The sequence below is a fragment of the Camelus dromedarius genome, chromosome 24 (genome assembly GCF_036321535.1).
Source record: "Camelus dromedarius isolate mCamDro1 chromosome 24, mCamDro1.pat, whole genome shotgun sequence".
Lineage (NCBI taxonomy): Eukaryota > Metazoa > Chordata > Mammalia > Artiodactyla > Camelidae > Camelus > Camelus dromedarius.
In genome coordinates this window covers 9,444,179-9,463,737 of record NC_087459.1, presented here as the reverse complement: position 1 = coordinate 9,463,737, position 19,559 = coordinate 9,444,179, and the positions used below count along the sequence as shown (strand labels likewise).

General features: G+C 48.6%; 7 non-coding genes across 7 annotated transcripts; 3 read left to right on the top strand and 4 right to left on the bottom strand.

Annotated features, from left to right (window-relative positions):
- Window positions 1-265: 265 nt before the first annotated feature.
- TRNAK-CUU (transfer RNA lysine (anticodon CUU)) lies at window positions 266-338 on the bottom strand. The gene has a single exon. It is a non-coding gene; the product is annotated as a tRNA-Lys (tRNA).
- Window positions 339-3,837: 3,499 nt separating this feature from the next.
- On the top strand, window positions 3,838-3,909 carry TRNAP-AGG (transfer RNA proline (anticodon AGG)). Its single transcript has one exon. It is a non-coding gene; the product is annotated as a tRNA-Pro (tRNA).
- Window positions 3,910-6,808: 2,899 nt separating this feature from the next.
- TRNAK-CUU (transfer RNA lysine (anticodon CUU)) lies at window positions 6,809-6,881 on the top strand. The gene has a single exon. It is a non-coding gene; the product is annotated as a tRNA-Lys (tRNA).
- Window positions 6,882-7,411: 530 nt separating this feature from the next.
- On the bottom strand, window positions 7,412-7,483 carry TRNAP-AGG (transfer RNA proline (anticodon AGG)). The gene has a single exon. It is a non-coding gene; the product is annotated as a tRNA-Pro (tRNA).
- A 2,605-nt stretch (window positions 7,484-10,088) lies between these two features.
- Window positions 10,089-10,160, bottom strand: TRNAP-UGG (transfer RNA proline (anticodon UGG)). Its single transcript has one exon. It is a non-coding gene; the product is annotated as a tRNA-Pro (tRNA).
- Window positions 10,161-11,130: 970 nt separating this feature from the next.
- On the top strand, window positions 11,131-11,203 carry TRNAK-CUU (transfer RNA lysine (anticodon CUU)). Its single transcript has one exon. It is a non-coding gene; the product is annotated as a tRNA-Lys (tRNA).
- A 7,370-nt stretch (window positions 11,204-18,573) lies between these two features.
- Window positions 18,574-18,646, bottom strand: TRNAR-CCU (transfer RNA arginine (anticodon CCU)). Its single transcript has one exon. It is a non-coding gene; the product is annotated as a tRNA-Arg (tRNA).
- Window positions 18,647-19,559: the final 913 nt, after the last annotated feature.

The window sequence follows — 19,559 nt, the reverse complement described above, 5'->3', positions numbered from 1 at the left end:
ATGCCAGGTAAAGGCGTCTCCTCGGGAGGGGATTCAAAAGCTGGCTGGCGGACGCAAGTATTTTCTGCTTCACTCAGGATGGAGAATGACGTCTGCATCCGGAGACGGTTCGAGGTTTCAGGCAATCATATGCTACGCAGGTTTTTCCCTGGCAGCATCTGTGACTGACCGCCTATATTGCAAAACCTCTGGAAAGGATTAATTTATGAAATATTTTCATTTTGGGGTGTGTCATTGTATGGTCCCGTTATCAGTCAAAAGTACCCGCCCAACGTGGGGCTCGAACCCACGACCCTGAGATTAAGAGTCTCATGCTCTACCGACTGAGCTAGCCGGGCGGAGATGATGATGATGATGATGTCTGACGCCCTGCTGTTCAGAATCGGAAAGGCGGGTACTGCAAAAATTGCAAAGGTGTGGCGGACCTCTGAAGAGGTGGCGCTGGCGTGGTCACCCCCGGAGTCAGCCCTCTGGACATTTAGGCGGCTGGACACAGACCCTTCCCCGGACTCTGGATATCCAGGACCTTCACTGCCCCCACCCCATCCCCCTATTCTCAGCCAGCTGTTGGCGGACGGGAAATCTTTCATCTGCTGTTAAAGTGGAATTTTTGTCCTGGGGCCATTAGCTACAGCCCTGAGTCGGGATCTCTCAGGGTAATCCTTGGGGGTTGCGGGTGGGGAAAAGAAACAGCCTCTCTCCAGGGCCCAAGTACGACTCAGAGGGGCCTGGATCCACGCTCCGTCTGCGATTATAAACCCAAATCATTTCTTACTCATCACTGAGCGCCGCCTGTTTATGGCTCCAATTCGTTTAAAATGACCCTGGGAGTCTGAGTTTTGCAAATGTTAGCTAATATATATAATATATATATATGTAAATATATATATATATATTTTTTAATTTTTTTCTGTATAGCACAGGGAACTGTATTCAATATCTCGTAATAAATTTTAATGAAAAAGAATCTTTGTATGTCTATGCATGACTGGGATATTGTACTGTACACCAGAAATCGACATATTGGAACTGACTGTACTTGAATTTAAAGAAACAAAAAATAAATAAAATGGCACAAAGAATCAGCCTTCTTCCCTGCTGACCTGTGTGCAGGGCTGACAGAGAGCCCCATAAGGTCCCAGAGGGGAGAGCTTGTGGGTCGTTTTTGTTCGTCCTAGCATAGGGTCCTCGCATCAGTGAATTCACAGAGCCACAGCTCTGCTCACCACCGCCAATCTCTTGGGACTATCTTGAAAAATCCGAACCCAGTCCTGAGTCCTGTCCACAATGGTTTTGCTGTCCAAAAGGTCCCTGTGGAAAAGGCACACTGTTTACCATTCCTGCCCAGCTGGGGCAACCGACCCTGGGTGGGATTCTGTTCCTGACCTCCCTCTGCTTCCCCTCAAAGATCCAGACTCTAGAAAAACTGCCAAAGCCAGAAAGAGAAAGAAAAATACCATGTGACATCACTTATATGTGGACTCCAAAAAATGAGATAAATGAACTTTTTACAAAACAGAAACAGACTCAGAGATGTAGAAAACAAACTTGTAGTTACTAGAGGGGAAAGTGGAGGGTGGAGGGATAAACTGGGAATTTGGAATTTGCACATACTACTATATGTAAGATAGATAAATATCAAGGTCCTACTGTATAGCACAGGGAACTATATTCAATATCCTGTAATAGCCTATAATGAAAAAGAATATGAAAAGGAATATGTACACATGTATAACTGAATCACTATGTTGTACACCAGAAATTAACATTGTAAACTGACTATACTTCAATTAAAAAAAAAAAAATAGAACAGCTGCCAGTACTGAAAAGTTAGAAGATCTAGACTGGGAAGCCTGGGATAGGAGCGGGACCCCCTCCAGCCCCTCCACAGTACCAAGGGCAACAGCCCCAGCCTTAGTAAATTAACCAGAACCCCACTCCCACACCCACCTCAGCCCCGGGGGTCTGTAGGAGCATCTAAGATATGCTTATGGTCAAAACTTTCTGAGAAACAAGCCACTGGAAAACAAGCCACAACTAAATTTCCATGAGCCTAAAATACTATATTCACACTTACTTGCTTAAAATGCACATGCTTGCTTTGTTTTAATGTTTTACACAGTAGATGACCTATAACACGTATTATGCTAAAGAAAATTTGTGAGGCGCAATCCTGAGATTGACCCTAAGGGCACAAAGGATGGCAGATACTTCCTTAGGGTAAAACAATGGACGGTCCTGGAAAGCCAGATCATCCATTAACAGAACTTGGTTCTGGCATGAAAGAATGTGGTTTAATCCAGGGGAAATAGTTGCTATCTCGAGATGTCTCAGAGGCAAAAACAGGATGGACTTAGAAATTTTGCATACCCCGAGGAGGGTGACTGTTCCTGGAAGGGATAGGCCTGAAATTAATCAGCTAATCAGCAAGCAGAACTTGGTGCTTATTGCATGGAATATCTAAAGCCCCACCTCTTTGATCTCATTTTTTTCTGAGCTGTATACTCTTAATAAATATGATGTCGACCAGGCTTTCGGCATTCTAGATCCACGAGATCTTGAGTCCCCTGGTCCCATCTTTGCTCTTTACTTTGTCTCTTTGTTTCTTAAGTCTTGTGTTGCCTGTCCTCAGACAGGGTCCTGAGCTGTGCTGGACGCAGCAAAAACTGAAGCTCCATTTGCCCCAATCCCCAACAATGGAAATCTTCACCAAAGCCCAAAATGCAATCCCTGTTCCCATTGGAGCCAGGACCCACGATCCCTGGCTTAAAAGGCCAGGGAGACCCCATTATGCCACTGGGCCTTCTCCCCACACCAAGACTGTGCCCTTCCTCTGCCTCCACCCTCAGACCCTGCAGCAGCCCCTCTATCCACATACACTCCAGCCAGCCCTTCCCACTCTGCCCCCTCCCCATCCTCTCTTCCGGTATGTTCCTCTCTAGGTTCAAAAATCATGACCTCTCTCGGTGGGGCTCGTCCCCGCAGATCTGATCCCTGCAGAATTCCCAGCACAGGGCCTGGCTAAGAATCTGGCGCAGAGTTTGTGGGCTGAATGGAGAATGGAGCCAGAATGCACGGTGGTGTGTGAGGACGGTCACTGAGGTAAGCAGGGGCAAGAGGGACGCGAGAGGCTGGTATCTCAGGTATGAGAAAGCCCAGCGGAATCTAGACGTGAGCTCTTCTGAACACTTTAGGGCGTGGGCTGGGAAGTGTAGGGAATAGCGGGATGGGGAGCCTCTGCAGAGCTCTGGAGAAGACAGAACTTCCAAGCCAGGGAGAGCTGGGGGCTGTAGACAAGGACAGCAGCTCAGGGATGGAGGCTCCTGAGGGAGGGCCCTGGGAAAGGTCCAATCCACACTGATTGGTGCTCTGGGGTGACCAGTGCGCCTGGCCGCTAAGCTTCACGAGACCCACATTTCTTTGAACCCAAATTCGATTCCAAGTAGAGCAGAATGACAGTTGCGTTGTGCGTGGATTCATCGGGGTGGAGGCATCTGGGAACCACTGCCCCAGCTCTGCTCCAAGCTTTGGGCAATAGAGAGAGGACCCTCGAGTTCCTCTGCAGTAGAGTGCTCGGTGTTCCAGGCGTGGAGATCCCAGATGAGACCAGGACTAGGGGAGGCAGAACGGAGTCCCGGATCCCCAGAGTCTCAGGCTCTGGGACCTGGTGCCCACAGGGGCGGCAACACTGCACCATCCTTTTCTCAGGGCTGAGGGTTGAACAAATCCGAGAACGCTGAGGGTCCTCTCGGAAGTGGGGTGCGCGGGCTTATGTTGAAACAGAGAAACGGCGTAAAGATAAGCAGGGATGGGCAGGTAAGGGTGTTAGAGAAAGGCGGCTCTTTGGTCTAGGGGTATGATTCTCGCTTAGGGTGCGAGAGGTCCCGGGTTCAAATCCCGGACGAGCCCCATGGCCCTTCCCTTTTTTCCCCAAGAGCTCCCAAATGGTGAATACCCAGCCCAGGGCCTCCTGCGAAAACGAAATGTGGCTCTAATGTCTCATTGCCCATCCACCCCCACCACCCAGCCCCCTATTTTGATAGAAAGGGCCAGAGATCCTTAATCTGAGTTCTGAATTTGGGCTCTATAGTAAGTAGTTTAGGGGGCTGGAACGTGCTGAGAAAGATCTCCACGAGCAACCGGGCCACACAGTGTCGGGGGTGCTGAAGCCTCAACCTGGGACACCTCGACCTCCGCCTACCCCTTTACTGCTCTGCACTCTGAGGTGGTTTTCCCCACCTGGCCACCAGGGGGAGCCCCGAGGCGGTGCTGCTGGGCTGGGAAGCCCGGGAAGTTCCCCGGCTTGAGTGGCAGGAAGACCCGGGCTCTGGGCCGTGCCACCAGCTGTGTTCTGGGTGAGCTAGGCTCTGGTCGCCGAGCTGCGCTGCTTTTGTTAATGACCAGTGCGGGATCCGGGAGCATTCCCGGACCCGCTTCCCACAGGGCGGAAGAGGAAAGCAGGACGGCTGGGTAGAACTGCCCTGAGCGTGCACCTCACGAAATGGACCGCTTAACTTCGGCCACAGTTTCACCTCCCCTTTCCCTTCCTGCGATCTGAACAGAAATGTCAGGGCTACCAGCTGAGGTGGCCCAGCACCTAGCAGCAGCCCCCTGCACCTTGCCTCTGATGATGGATGTCAACGTTGCTCCAACATTCTGTTTCCCTATGTGCGGAGCAGTAAGAGGCGCCCCTCCACCCCCCAGCCAGGAGGAATCAACCGAGGCCTAGTGGAGAGTGTCAACACCCACTCCAACCCAACAGTAAAGAGGTCTCACCCCTTGGGAACTGCGCCCACCAGACAGAAACAGGGCAGCACCATCCTTCCCCACCAGAAGGACATCTTGTCAGAGAAGGGAACTAAACCAGAAGATTTAAATATCTAGAGTCTCATAACATAATACCGAAAATGTCCAAGATGCAATTGAAAATCCTTGGTGGAACCAGGAAAATTCCAGCTTGAAGGAGAAATGACAATCAAGAGACTGACAGCACAGATATGGGAACCAAAGAGGGTAAAGGTGGTGCAGCCATCGTAAAAATACTTCAAGAAGCGATTACAATCCTCTTGAAACAAATTTAAAAATTGAAAGTCTCATCAATAGACAATATAAAGAATAACCAAATAGAAAGCTTAGAACTGGAAAATACAATAACCAAAATAAAAAGCTTAAATGATGGGCAAGAGCAGAATGGACAAGACAGAAGATAGAATCAATGAAGTCAAAGATAGAACAGTAGAAGTTACCCAATCTGAAGAACAGAAAAAAAAATTCTTAAAAAAATAAAGTAAACCAAAAAATAGAGCTTTAAAGATCTGTGGGACTTTAACAAAAATATAATGTTGGAGTCATTGAAGACCCAAGAGAGAAGAAAGATGGGGCTAAACTGTATTAGAAGAAATAGCTGAAATTTCTGGCTGGTGTATTTTTTTTTTTTAAATAAACTTTAGGAGAAGGTGTACTGGCACCTCTCCATTCTTTGATCAAAGAATAAAGTTTTCAGAGAGAGAGAGAGAAGCCACTTATTTCTAGAACTTTTTTTTTAACAGAAAAATTGAGAAATACAACAGAAACACACAACCCCCGGCCTCCACACACCATAGCCTCCCCTATTCCCGTGTAGTTTTAAAACCTATCTCCCTCTACTTTTTTCCTGACATTTTAAAGCATACATAGCATTGCTTCACCCTTATAAAGGGTTTTCACCTTTTTTTTTTCAAATATCTCTACAAATAAATTCCTTTGTTTTAAAATACTCCCAATACCCTGTGCACAAGTAACCACATAAACGATAATCCCTGAGTATCCGTCATGCCCAGTGCGCGTGCAGCTTCCCGCTAACCTCCCCTCTGCATTTGGTTGGCTAGATTCAGAATGCAGGCCAGGTCTGCACATTGCAGTTAGTGGAGTCCGAAATCTCAGTGGCTCCCTCAGATTCTCTGAGGCGCTTTGGCTCCAGAAATTAGGGGAAGAAAGAAGACAATCCCTAGATCCCACTCCCAGTTCGCTGTGTGTCTGAAGTTCCTCTCCCTCTGGAGAGCTAGGCCGGGAGGGGGTTGTGGCAGGGGTCACCCTAGCTCCAGCCTACGTGAGTGTCATACCTGTCGTGCAAGGATTGGCCTGCTTCCTCCAGGAACGCCCTCACTCCCGACCCTGAATCCCAGGAAACTGGATCCCAAAGCAGAGTTTAGGCAGGTGTCTTGGCGGGTGCCAGGGGTCTCCAATCCCTTCCGCCATCAACCGCAGGGTCGCTGATTTCAGTAGCTCAAGATCACCCAAAGGGCAGACCAAGAAGGATTGGGGCAAAATACATTTTCAAATAAAAATAAATTGATTTTAGATAATTCAAAGGAAGCATAGATGGATTTATGCAAACAAGTGGAATGCAGGAAGTCAAACAATGATATTAAATTTACAAGTTTGTTTGCTCACATACAGGGGGCTGGCCCCCTTTTCATTGCCCCATTTCGGGCCACGCGTCCTCTCGTCGCGGGATCAGCTCGGGCAGATCGGCTTTGAGTTCTGTCTATACCGCAGGGCTCTCGGCGGCCGCTGAGCCTCTGTCTGTCCGTCTGTCCGTCGGTCAGCGTAGCGCCTCACCTCTCGACCCGGCACTGTCCTGAAGTACCCTGCACCGCGCTCTGCTGCTCCAGGGCCTGGGGACACGGCGAATTTCAGGCAGTCTCTACACGCAAGATGCCCCAAGGGGACTCCGTGTTTCCGCTGACCTCGTGACATGCCCTGCCTGGTTATTTTATCCACAGCCAGTCAAGTTTTGAAGCTCAGTCGAAAAATAGCAACCGTAGGTGCCCGGCTAGCTCAGTCGGTAGAGCATGAGACTCTTAATCTCAGGGTCGTGGGTTCGAGCCCCACGTTGGGCGTCCTTTTGACACGAGAAGGCATAGAAACCACAAGTTGTCTGGTTTAGGTACTCTCAAATGCACCTAAGGCGTCGTCCGACAGACGGTGTCCACCCGCTGCTATGTACCCAGCTTGTCACTTTGCATCACATCACCTCGTCCAAGCGTTTAGAAGAGCCCGGTGACATCGCCTTACAGTGGATCTGCGACCCACTTCGTTCCTCAACTTTTTTTTTTTTAAACAAAAGCACCCTTACAAACAGGTCGATCAAAGATTGGAACTTGGCTACCAAAGAAAAGCCATCCACGTTTTCCCTTTGGTTTATTTAGTCGACAGAGCGAGCCCACAGTTGTAAAATGCTTAACTTTTACTACGATATTCCTTTGGGAAGGGAATGCCTGGCATTCCAAGCCACATTCATCTCTCAAGCTAGAGTGGCCCCGCGGGTCAGAGCAGCCCAGACCACTGTGAGGAAGGATGAGAGTGACAACGTGGGTGGGTTTAGGGGCTCCAAGTTCCAAAGACACAAACCAACCACTATTTTAAAATAGGGCTCGTCCGGGATTTGAACCCGGGACCTCTCGCACCCTAAGCGAGAATCATACCCCTAGACCAACGAGCCAGTTGCCTCTGTGTGCTTTTGCTGTCCTGTGGAGTTTAATCTGACTCTGCCCTTGCTGGTCTGGGCTGTCCCGATTTTCTTCACTACGAATTTCCCCCTTTCCCTGTGAGTCTCGGGAAGGATTTGATTCCATGAACAGGAGGGGAACGGGGGAGGTCCAGCATTGCCACATGCCAAGACTCCAAGTTGGTAAGTCCCAATCTGGATTTTGGAGTGTCCCACTCCGCTGCCCTCCCCTTCGCCCAAGAGAAACTAATACCATCAGCTCAGGAGAGCATCCTCAGGTCCTCCCTCCGGCACCGGGCTAAGGGCTGGGCTGTGGAGTGAAGCCGGGAACAGGACTTGGACCCTGCCCACGGAGTCGCTGGCTTCCGGACCGCACCGTCTCTCATGCCACATACTGGAAAGACCTGCCACGGGGTCCCAAGTCTCATACCCCGTCCAGCCCTGAGAATCGCCTCCCAGAGTCCCAGACTCACATCCCAGTGCAGGCCACAGCTGGGAAGGGTCCCTGCCAGGGGTGGGGGTTTAAGTGGGGAAAAAAAGGATCAGGGAGGAAATTGAGGAAACTCACAAGAGCCCTCAGGGGAGATGCCTCTCATTGCCACTGCCCTCCACTGTCTCCCTGTCCAATGAGCACACGTGGACACCCAACCTCGGTGCCCCGACCAATCTGGCCACTCCCATCCAGCTCGGATCTGGGTGCACCACCCACTGAGCCTACCTCTGCTCCATCGTCAGAGGCCCAGACTCCACACCAGCTTTGCAAGAGATTCTGTTTCTGCTTTTAAATGACCAGAAAAAGCAAACTGGGCTCCTCAGGGATTTGAAGCCAAAATGAGGACAAGACCTCCTCCACAGAGACCTTCCTCTGTACTTCCTGCCCTGACTGTCCACTTCTCTTTCACTGGACAAGTGACAGTGGGGCCCCAGCTCGAGACAGGCCATGGACTGAGGGCTTGTAGAGAGGAGCAGACCCCAGGTGCAAAAGTGGGGAGGGGTTAAGGCAGGCCTGAGGGAGGGACATCACTGACACAAAAGAAGGCTTCGCAGCAGAACTGACCTGCTGGTAGAGGTGGTAGTGATTTCCCCTCAAGGAACAGGAGTCTTAAAAGGTTCTGGCTGTAGGAGAAGAAAGGGCTGGCCAGGGAGGCTGGCTACCTGGTTGACCCTTACCAGGTCTCCCTGGACATCCAAATGGGGCCTGGGGTTCTGGGCAGGAAACCCTCTTGCTCAGGGACTTGAGAGTCAGGAAGCATGAAATGGGTACCCAGCACTCACGATCCTGGGCTTAAAGTGGAGAAAATTGGGATTTAGGTCAGAGAAGAGGCCCACCTGCCCCCTCTGCATGCTCTGGGGAGCTTTGGCCCTGATACAGCTCGCCTGGTGGGTGCTCTGAGCCTCCCACCATCCCCTGGGCCAGGCACAGCTCTGGGACTGGGATCAGGAAGCTCTTCCCAGATTGGGGCCCCCCAAATTGAAATCAAAGCCTCAGTCCCTGCCTGTATCAACCATGTCTTTTATTTTCTGTACTCTGACCCTTTGACATCTAGAGTCTTGATAACTCTGGAGGGAATGCTTTCCCTGAGGCCAACCAGTTCTTAGAGATAATAACCAATTCCTCTGCCAGCCAGTGTCTCAAATGCAAACCAACCAATCCAGAGTCTGCAGCCCACAACCCTCTGTTTTATCAGGATTTCACACTCTGAGCCACAATCCGCCTGCCAGAACCACCCCAAGGCTAGGAAACAGACAGCTAAGGACAGCACCTAGGCCCCAGAGCCCGCTGAAATTATTCAAACGAACTCACCTAAACCTGTCTTCCCTGACTGACCTGTTTCACCTTCCGTGAAACCACAACAAAGTCCCTTGCCCACGTTTTCTTCTCCGCTCCTCTGCCTCCTGACTGATCCTGGTGCATCTCCTGTGCCCCCCCAACCCCCATGTGGAGGCGTGCCCCCACCTCTTGGAAACTGTAACAAGCCATCATCTCAATAGCTGAATCTGTTGGCCTCAGAAAATAACAATAAAACCTATTAAAACACTGCCATTCTTCCAGCATGGAGAAAAGAGACTCTGTGTCTGGAGCACAGCCCTCTGGACGCCTGTGGAGACCCCATGCCTTTGGGGGGTACCAAAGGTGAGGCGCAGCCCCTCCCCATGTTCATTCTCTGCTGCGGTTTCCTTCCTTCCCTTGGTTGTGGAAGGCCCTTCTGGCAGGATAGAGACATTTATGACCCAAAGCAAAACTACATGCTCAGACCAAGTTGGATCGTCACCCCAGGGTCTGTGACTGTCTGGAACACACAGATCCGGTCTCCCGCTCATGGTTGAGACAACTGCCCTGGAAGCGATTTTCCCCCTCTCAGGTTCCTTCCCTAGGGCCAGGCCGCTCCCAGAGCTCGGAAGACGAGGCCTCGGGCCTGGATGCACCCGCAGCTCCAGCATCCGATCCACACGGGGAGCGACGGTTACTCTGCAGCAAGGAAGTGAGCGCAGCCTTATCGGCTATACAGCCTGCGGAGGGAGACCAGGATCTTATCGCCCAGGACTCCACGGAGATCCGCTTCACCCACGGAGTAGCAGTGCTGTGTCTGCAAAACCCGGGCTCGTCCGGGATTTGAACCCGGGACCTCTCGCACCCAAAGCGAGAATCATACCCCTAGACCAACGAGCCACGCTGGCCAAGTCTCTTGACAGCTGTCTTTGGAGGCCTGAGACCTTGGCTCCGGCCGCTTCCCGGTCTCTCTGGGAGGTGCGCAGGGACAGGTTTCGGTTTCGATTCCAGAAGGGAAAGGGGAGGTGCAGCACGGCCGGAACCTTCCGGAAAGGGGGCTCCCGCACACCCCGTCCCCAGGCCCACAGAGTCAGATTCCCCCAGGGCACGAGGGCCACTCAGCCCCAGCAGCTGGAAGAGCAGCCAGATGGCAAGGAGGAGGGAGTCCGTGTGGCCTGGGTGAGTATGGAGGTCTCTCATAGTGGACTCCAGGCCAGAAATTTCACCCAAGATGGGGAATAAGTCCAGGACCCTGAAAATAAGGATCTGCCACCAGTCAACTGGCCAGCCCGGGCGTTCCTCGACCATCTCAGGGTCCCTCTTGACCTGGATCGACCCCAGAAGACCCTCGCAGTTCTGAAATCCTGGTGCAGGGGTCAGAACTGGGGTTGGCGCTCACTTCTTCCCAAACGGCAGCTGCTACAAGCTTTTCTTCCCTTGTTGCACTAGTAAGGGATCTAGTGTCCACCTGGGAAGGAAGGTCTCCCTGGCTTGTCCCGGCGACGAGGGCGTGGAGCCTTCCTGATTTGCTTGAGGCTACCCACCCCAAACAAGGCTGAGAGTTTGATAATGAGAAATCGTCCGTGATTGGAACCTCAACACCTCCCACACCCTAAGCGAAGATCACATCGCGTTCCTTCCTAGCCTCTAGTGACACTCATCCTTGTACACTTGACCCCGACTTCCCGCCTCCCCCCGAGCTGCTGGGGCCACCCACATCCATGGTGAACAGCAGACAGGGATCTGGGCTCCCTCACTCCCTCCCGAAAAGCCCTGCGAAATCAGTGCTCCAGTGCCACGGAAGTGGTGGCTGTCAAGGTCTAGAGAACTTCAACTAATTTTGTGGGGGAGACAATTATACCTCTCAGTTGCCCGGCTAGCTCAGTCGGTAGAGCATGAGACTCTTAATCTCAGGGTCGTGGGTTCGAGCCCCACGTTGGGCGTAACTTTTGTCCTGATGACATCACACCAAATATAACTAAAATTCTTCCAAAAGGGGAATTTGTTGCTAGGTCAAATCTCAACAAAGCAACTTATTTTTGTCTCATTAATGTTTTATTATATATATATTTTGGAATTAAAAGGTTGAAATTTACACAATAGTTCTAGATACAGTACACAGAGCCGTCAGGAGCCCCTCTGAGAGGTTCCTTTTCTAGGGAGTTCCTTGAAATTCCCTCGATCCAGGCAAGCGCTCCCCAGGCAAAGAATTATCGCCTAAATCAGAACTCGAACCCAGTACTTATGAGACTGTGTCTCAGCTCTACAGGCTGAAGTAGAATGACAATAGGAGACTTGGAGGTGGATTTCCCGCTAAAGGTGGAACCTTACCAACTCTGGCCTTAAGTGGGGACCTAGGTGGAGCTCCATCTGTATCCAAGGGTGCTCCCCACCCAGGACCCTTGCCTCCTCCAACACTGTGTCCCCACCCGCATCCGTTGCAGCTTTCCTCCCTCATGGGGCAGAGATGCGGCAGAGAAGGGAGCCCCTCATCTGGTCATCCATTCCTGTCCCAGCCCATCTCCCCTTTCTAAAGTAGAAAGAAAATTGGAAATTGTGAGATACTCGAAGTAGAATTGAGATGTTCCTCTCCCGTGAGAAGAAGCGGCAGTAAGGGAAATGTGCGTTCCTTTCTGGGGGTTGGGTAGGAGAGCCAGAAGGTTTAGTGAGGGTGGCCTCAGGTCGATGCCACGATTTCAGGTCGTCTGGGTACCCAAGTTTCCAGGGTCGGGGTGGGGAGTGGGCAGGAGAGGACTGGGGAGTGGGGAGGAATCTGCCAGGTCGTGTTCTTCTTTGTGCCTGAATCTGGGCACCCTACTTGTCTGAAGGAGACTGTATTCATTAGTTTTCCAGAGAAACAAAATAGATTTGATAAATAGATCTCTCTCTCTCTCTATATATATATATATATAGAGAGAGAGAGAGAGAGAGAGAGAGAGAGAGAGAGAGACAAAGACAGAGACAGAGACAGAGAGGTGAGGGAGAGATTTTGATTGCTTTTTTAGAATTCTCTCACACAGTTGTGGGGATCCCAGAGTCAGCAGGCTGGCAATTCCAGCAAGACTTCATGTTGCCATCTTGAGTCAGAAGGCAGTCAAGGGCAGAATTCCTTCCTCTTGGGGGTAATCTGAGTCTTTTAAGACTTTCCATGGACTGGATGAGGCCTACCCACTTTTTGGAAAGGTAATTTGCTTTCCCCACGTCTCCTGATTTAAATGTTAGTCATATGGAGAAAAACACCTTCACAGCAACATCTAGACTGGTGTTTTACCAAAACATCTGGGTGCCCTAGCCTGGTCACATGGACACATCAAATTAAATATCACAGGGTCCTCTCATGTGCTGGGCTTCTTTCTTAATAATAGGAGACACAAGGTACAAAGCCCCCCTTCCGCTTCGGTACGTCCCAGTATGCAGCAGACCAGAAAACAGTCATTCCCATGCTTCTCAAGAATGCTGGTGTGTCCCCTCAGCTGTGCATGTCTTAGTGCCTGGGTGAATGGCATCTTCTCCAGGTGCTCCCAAGATCCACGGTCAGCTAGTGGGTTTGGCTCTGATACTGCAGAACCGTTCTGGCATGCTGGTATCTCTGTCCCTTCCAATTCCTTCCTTCACAGTTTGCCAGGGCATTTCAGGCAATTCTATTTCATTTAATGTAGTCTATTGGTTTTTCCAGGTGTCCAAGAGCCATGCCAGCACTTTATTATAACCAGTGTGAGGAATCCTGCCAGGGTGTGAAGTCCCGTGTCATGGAAGAGTGTCCCATACTGAGCAGCCCTCCCCTTTCCAGGTTTTTCTTCTCTTCACGCATATCCAGGACCCTCAGGATCCACTCTGGGAAGACTCTCTGGGTTACTGCTGACACATGTTATCCAGATCTTACAGCTCTCTTGGTTTATAATAATTCCTCTCTTCCCTGAAGCAGTCTCAGTGCTTTTCCAGTTGAGTCCTGCTGAGAGGAGCCCCTAGTGTTTGGTATGGTGGCCTGGAGGGGAAGGAGGAGCGGGTGCTGAGGTGACCAAATGTTGTCTTGTAAGCTGCCTGCCTCGTGTGAGGTTCTTCCTAGTCGTCCGGTGAGGGGATGGAGGCCTGGGCCACTCCAGCGGGCCCAGCGAGTTCAAGGTTCTCAGCGCATCTCCCCAGATAGCCCCGTGCCAAGTTTCAGGGTCCCAGTTCTTCCCTATCAGCACCCTGGCATTGGCACAGGAAATCGACCGCGATTGAGAATTCAACTCTTCCTCAAGTTCTGCTACTTTCCCACAGAGGCCCTGACCCGGACCTTGAGCTTCTTTGGCCCCACAGCTGTAGGAGATGTGGGTTGTTTTCAGTGCTGCCAAAGCAGCCTCTGGTTTTCTCATGGCTTTGAATTGGTGATGAGTCTACCCTAGCCTGTCATTCTTTTGTTTCAGTATGTCGACGACAGCCATGTAATCCCGCAGTCCTTACCATGACCATTTCCACTGTATGTCCCAAGTGCCAGAGACATGGAATGGGACCAGAACAGCTCATGTCCCTCTTGTATAGCCATCCCAGTTCAACACGGGCAAAAGTCTTAATAATTGTGTAGCTCCAGCTTACCCAGGTGTCTGAGAACTCTACCAACCTTCAGTGATGTGGTCCTTGGTGCCAGCACATGATTCAACTTCGGCATTTTGTAATGAAGCAGATCCCTCCTTGTCCTCCAACTGCCTCTATTTTTATCATTATTATTTTTTATTATTTATATTTGTTATAATAATATATTAAATTATATTAATATATTACATATGATATATCATATATAATGTAATATAGTATAATAGTTAAATTATATTATATAATATATTAAATAAATATCATAAGATTTATTATTATTTATGATTGTTTTTTAATTTTATTATTATTTTTTAATGGAGGTCCTGGAGAATTGAACCCAGGACCTTGTGTAAACAGGCACTCTACTACTGAACTATACCCTCCGCCTTTGCCTGCCTCTAGTCTGTAGAAAACTTTAGCCCCCTAGGCCTTCCCCGAGTTCCCCAAGTTTATTTAAGTATAAATTTAATCAGATAAGTGAGAAAATGCAGAAAGAAAGAAAAACAGTCATGCAACGAAAAATAATGATAGTTTAGCCATTAAACAAACTCAAGGACCTTCAGTTCCTCCTCAAGGGCTGTAGATCATATTCTGAGCCAAGTCCTTTGAGCTCTTTTGCAGATGCTGAAACCCTCCCCAGGTGGAGGAGTTAACTATATGCTGTCCACAAGCACTGGAGACCCCAGGCCTGTTGGAACCAGAAGGTTGATGATGTTGACTCCTGATTACCTCCCATAACCTTCCTCCTTCTCCCTGTCTTTAAAAACCTCCCCCTGGAAGCCTTCGGGGAGTTCGGGCCTTTTGAGCACTAGCTGCCTGGACTCCTTGCTTGGCGCCAGCAAGAAACGCTGCACTTTTACCACGACCCAGTGTCAGTGGATTGGCTTTACTGCGCACACGGGTGCAGAGGGCCAGGCACCCAAATTTGGCTCGGTAACAATCTCATTCATAGAGTCTGTTTTCAAGTATTTTAGGGCAAATTTCATAGGAGCAACCCTGAGGCAGAGATTTTTGTGTAATGAGTTCATGATGGGAACTCTCAGGAGGCATCTGTAAGGACCCGGGGGAAGCAGGATAGGACAGATGGGACCAGTCCTTAAACTTCTATTGCTTGGCTTCAAACTCACCCTTCTAGACCCTACTTATGATGCTCCACTTTGCCAGCGGATCCGTGTCCGGTTTGCCGATAGGAGGCACTAGAGAGACTGAAAGGCTGGAGGAGGAAGAAGGGACAAACTATTTCCCGCGTGTTTCCTGTTCCGACTGCCACCCACCCGACCCAGCCTCACTTTTTTTATTTGTGCAGTAGTTCATTCCAGAAGTAACAGCTGAACGCAGTTTGAAGTTTTCCCGGCACTCACAGAATCAGCCTCATCATGGCTCATTAGAGACACCAGCGCAAGCTGACTGAGGTCCCCTCCTCAGGAACTGCAGTCCAGCCTCTTGGGACTCTGAGCTCAGAGACACCCAAGCCATCTGAGCCACACCTCTTCAGAGATCTACTTTTAAGCCCCATAAGGCCCTCTCCAAGCTTCTAAATTTTAATAGTCCCAATCTCTTCTCTTGGTCCTCCAGTCCCACGGGTGATGGCTCCTTTCTCATTGTTCCCTTTCTGCCTTCTTAACTACCTCCTTAACAACCTTTTTTATGTTAATCAGTTTCCATTAAATCATCTGTTACAATAACAAATGGGTTTCCTCCCTCACCCCGAGCTTTACTGAGGTATGATTTACCAAAAAAAGTCATATATACTGAAGGTGCATAATGTGATACTTTGATAGACCCATACACTGCAAAGTGATTAACACAATCAAGCCAATTAACACAACCACCACCTCACAGAGTTACCTATTGTGGGTGCATGTGTGTGTGTTGAGAACACACTTAAGATCCACTCTCTTACCAAATTTCAAATACACAATATGGTATGATTAACTATAGTCACCAGGACACCAGGGAACCACTAGATCCCAACATCTTATAATTAAAGGTTTGTACCCTTCTACCAACCTCTCTGTTCCTCCCCACCCCACAACAGATGAGTTTTTTGCCTACTGCTGGACTCTGTTTTGGTAATGAATTTAGACCTGAAGGCTGTCCCGAGCTCCTTGCTAGTGGGAAATGAGATACAGGTAATTCACAGCCTGAGGCAGCATTGTGATCAAGCCACGCAACACCTGGTTGATGATGATGAAGTGCCAACTGAAGCAAGTGCCCTGCGGGACCACGTGGCTGCTGCACTTGACTATTAGGGCAGTAAATGTGACTACAAGTATCATGGCAGGGAAAGAACTCTCCTGGGTGCACCAGTTGGCTTAAAGCAAGAAAATAAAAAGATTAGGCATTTAAACTTTCAGCCTAAGTAATGTTCAGAGATTCAGGGACATTTTATGGCAGCCATAAACTCATACTGCAGGGCTGAAATTGCTGAAAAGCAAATATATCATTGAATTCTGCATGTTGCAGAATGACAATGTAAGTGGAATTCACAGTCTCAGGAACTCTTTCATGTGGAAGAAATGACATTGATTATGAATGAGTGGAGCCAAAGCTTGGGGAGGTCTATGTGGGCTCCAACAAAGTTGAGACTCTTGAACCTTTGGGTCATTTGGAGCCTTCCTTGCCAGTGAAAGCAGCCTGTCCTCTGATATCTGAGGAGAGTAGCCTTCCTGGGGATTGAATAGCCTATAATAATCTCACCTGGAGCAGTTGTCTTGCAAGGGAATAACAGTTCTCAAAGCCCACACCAACGAGCTTTGTCACCCCCTAACACTCGTTGCTGTATAACTACAGTCAGATCAGCAGCTGCAGAAGCAAGTACAATGGCTGGTCCAGGAAGAAATATTTCATATGCCAAAAGTGTTGCAAATTTTGTCCATTTATGCCAGCAGTAAACCTCAGTGATAGATCCAAGAATGCGGAGGATAGGATATGATCTGGGTGCACTTCTCAAGGAGCTTACATTTACTTCTTTTTTCTTTGAGTGGAGGAACTGGGGATTGAACCCAGGGCCTCATGTGTGAGGAGCTTGTAGTCTACCACTGAGCTGCACCTACCCCCTCAGGAGCCCTCTATTTAATATGTTATCTTGTACAGCTGAATGTGGCTCTACCAGGTTTCTTGGTTGGCTGGAGCAGATGTATCATACATGATGAGCATGCCCACCACCCCACTGAGAGAGCCCCATGAACACTCCCTCCAATGAGGCATTGAGAAACATTGGTGAGGGAAGTACTGGCAGCCTTGGACAGCTGAGTGGCCACCATTCTCTGCATATGATAGTGGGAGATGCTGCATTGAAATGAGATCCCTGATTTCAGTGGGGATGTTGGGACCTCAGATACTTGAGAAAGTAGGAGAGGTAAGGCCAGGGCTGGAGGGATAGAAGAGTCCCATTCATGGTTTTTAAAAGTAAAAGAGAACTATGTGCTTATATGTATATATAACAAAGCTCTAGGGGTCATCTCCTCTATGGGCATGTGGTATAGAAGGCTTCTGATTTTAGTCTACACCATATCCTGAAGTTGCGGAAATTTTTACCTTGATGATGAAGATGTGGATTGCATGGATTTTAAAAAAGAGAGAGAGATATCATTATATTATGGACTATTTCAAACATGCACTAAAGCAGAGAAAATAGTGTAACGTGCCCAGCTAAGCCATGATCAACTCGTGGAAAAGCTTGTTTTGTTTATACCTCCATCCAACCCATTATTTTTTCCCCAGCTTTATTGAGGTATTGTTACGGAAATGACATGCCAGCCAAGAAACAAGCACCACTCGGAGGGTTGGAGTACTCAGATTTATTACGCCGGCGGACTCAGAGGGGCTTCTGCTCCAAAGCTCTGAGCACCTCCAAGACATGCACATGAGGTTTTATAGGGTTAATTATAAGTATGGGGCTATTAGCCAATAAGTCTCAAACAACAAAAGCAAGGAATCAGTACACTGGAGCTTATCAATTTGGAACAGATCACGTTACTGACATTTGTTGAGCTTGGATTTACGAGTTAGCTTGTTAGCCCAGTAAACTGACACTAAACTTCAGATTTATGAATTAGCCCAGCAGAACTTAGATCACTAAACCAACACTTATCACACTTAGATTTGTGACTTAGCTTGTTAGCCCAGCTGGGCTTTTCCTTCACAGTATAATCAAAAAATAAAAATGATCATATTGAAGGTGTACAACAGGATGATTTGATATATGTTTACATTGTAAAATATTTACCACACTCAAGTTAACACGTCCATCAGCTCACATAGTTACCTTTTGTGTGTGTGGTAAGAATGTTTAAGGTCTACTGTCTTAGAAAATTCAAGTATACAGTACAGTATTATTAACTGTAGTCACCACCCAGCCCATTTGTTTTAAAGCACACAAGTTGTCATATAATGTAATCTGTAAATAATCGGGTGTGTTTATAAAAAATAAGGACTTCAAAAATATATAAGTAACCACAAAACAATTAACACACCTGAAAAATGAACAATTATTTTTTATATCAAGTAGAATGAATGGTTATTAAAATAATGTAAAGAATGAAAGCACTCTTCTGAAAACTGGAAACGTGCACATCTTTGTGCCAAACTAAAACCAGAATAAAGAACTTCAGTTTAGGGTGGTGTCTGGGTAGCCTCCAGGGGCCCTTAATTTGTTTCTTCCACTTGCAGGAGTAAATTATATAGCTTCTTTTCATTTTTCTCCTCTCTCCGAGTTTTTAAAAGTAACCCTTTCTACCCCGGGTGGGACTCGAACCCACAATCCCTGGCTTAGGAGGCCAATGCCTTATCCATTAGGCCACCGGGGCACGTGTGAGCTTGTCGACGACAGTCTTAGACCAGTTACTCTGTCACCTCCTCGCGGTTCCTGCAGGTTACTGCACAGCCTCCTGGTTCCAGCTTGCCCTTCTCTGGGCTCCTTGACATCCGTATTCAACCGGCGAATCCTCTCAGATTTCTCAGGCTCCCAAGCATCCTCGGAGCCGGGAGAGACAGCGCACACGCGGATGGAGCTCAAAGCAGTTGTTAGCTCTACTGTTTGCACTAGGGTATGATCCTCGTTTAGGGTGCAGGAAATCAGGAGATCAAGTCCCGCACGAGCCTTTCTTCTCTCCTTTTAGGAGAATCCCGGCCCTGAGGTAACTAACAAGGAGGCAGTTACTATGCAAAATGTGGGAGCGGAAGGGAGAGAGGGAACAGACGGGCGCTTGGGAAAAGTGTCGATCCCTATCCTCCTCCCTACGTTGCCTCAGAGACCGAAAGTGTTTCCTGTCCCCAAGTCTATGCGGTTTTTAGCAGAACCCAATGGCCTTAGGTATTTGTCCCAAGGACCTTCCGCAATGGCTCTGTATCTGCCCGGCTAGCTCAGCTGGCGGTTGTAATAGAGAATTCAGTGTTTACTTTCCTACCAGAAAATGGGTATTCTTTCCCATCTCAAAACATTTGTCTTGTGGCCACCAGAGGCGAGGTGAGGGAAGACGCGGGGAGAATTAGATGAAGGTAGTCAATAGGTACAAACTTCCACTTACAAGGAACTACTAAAGATGTAAGTATAAAAAGATACAATGAAAGGTAATTAACACTGCTGTACGGTATAAGAAAGTTGTTAAGAGAGTAAATCCTGAGTTCTCGTCGCAAGGAAAAAAATTTTTTCCTATTTTTCCCTCATTTTTAAAATGTATCTAGATAAGATGAGAGGTGGTCACTAAACCGGTTGCGGTA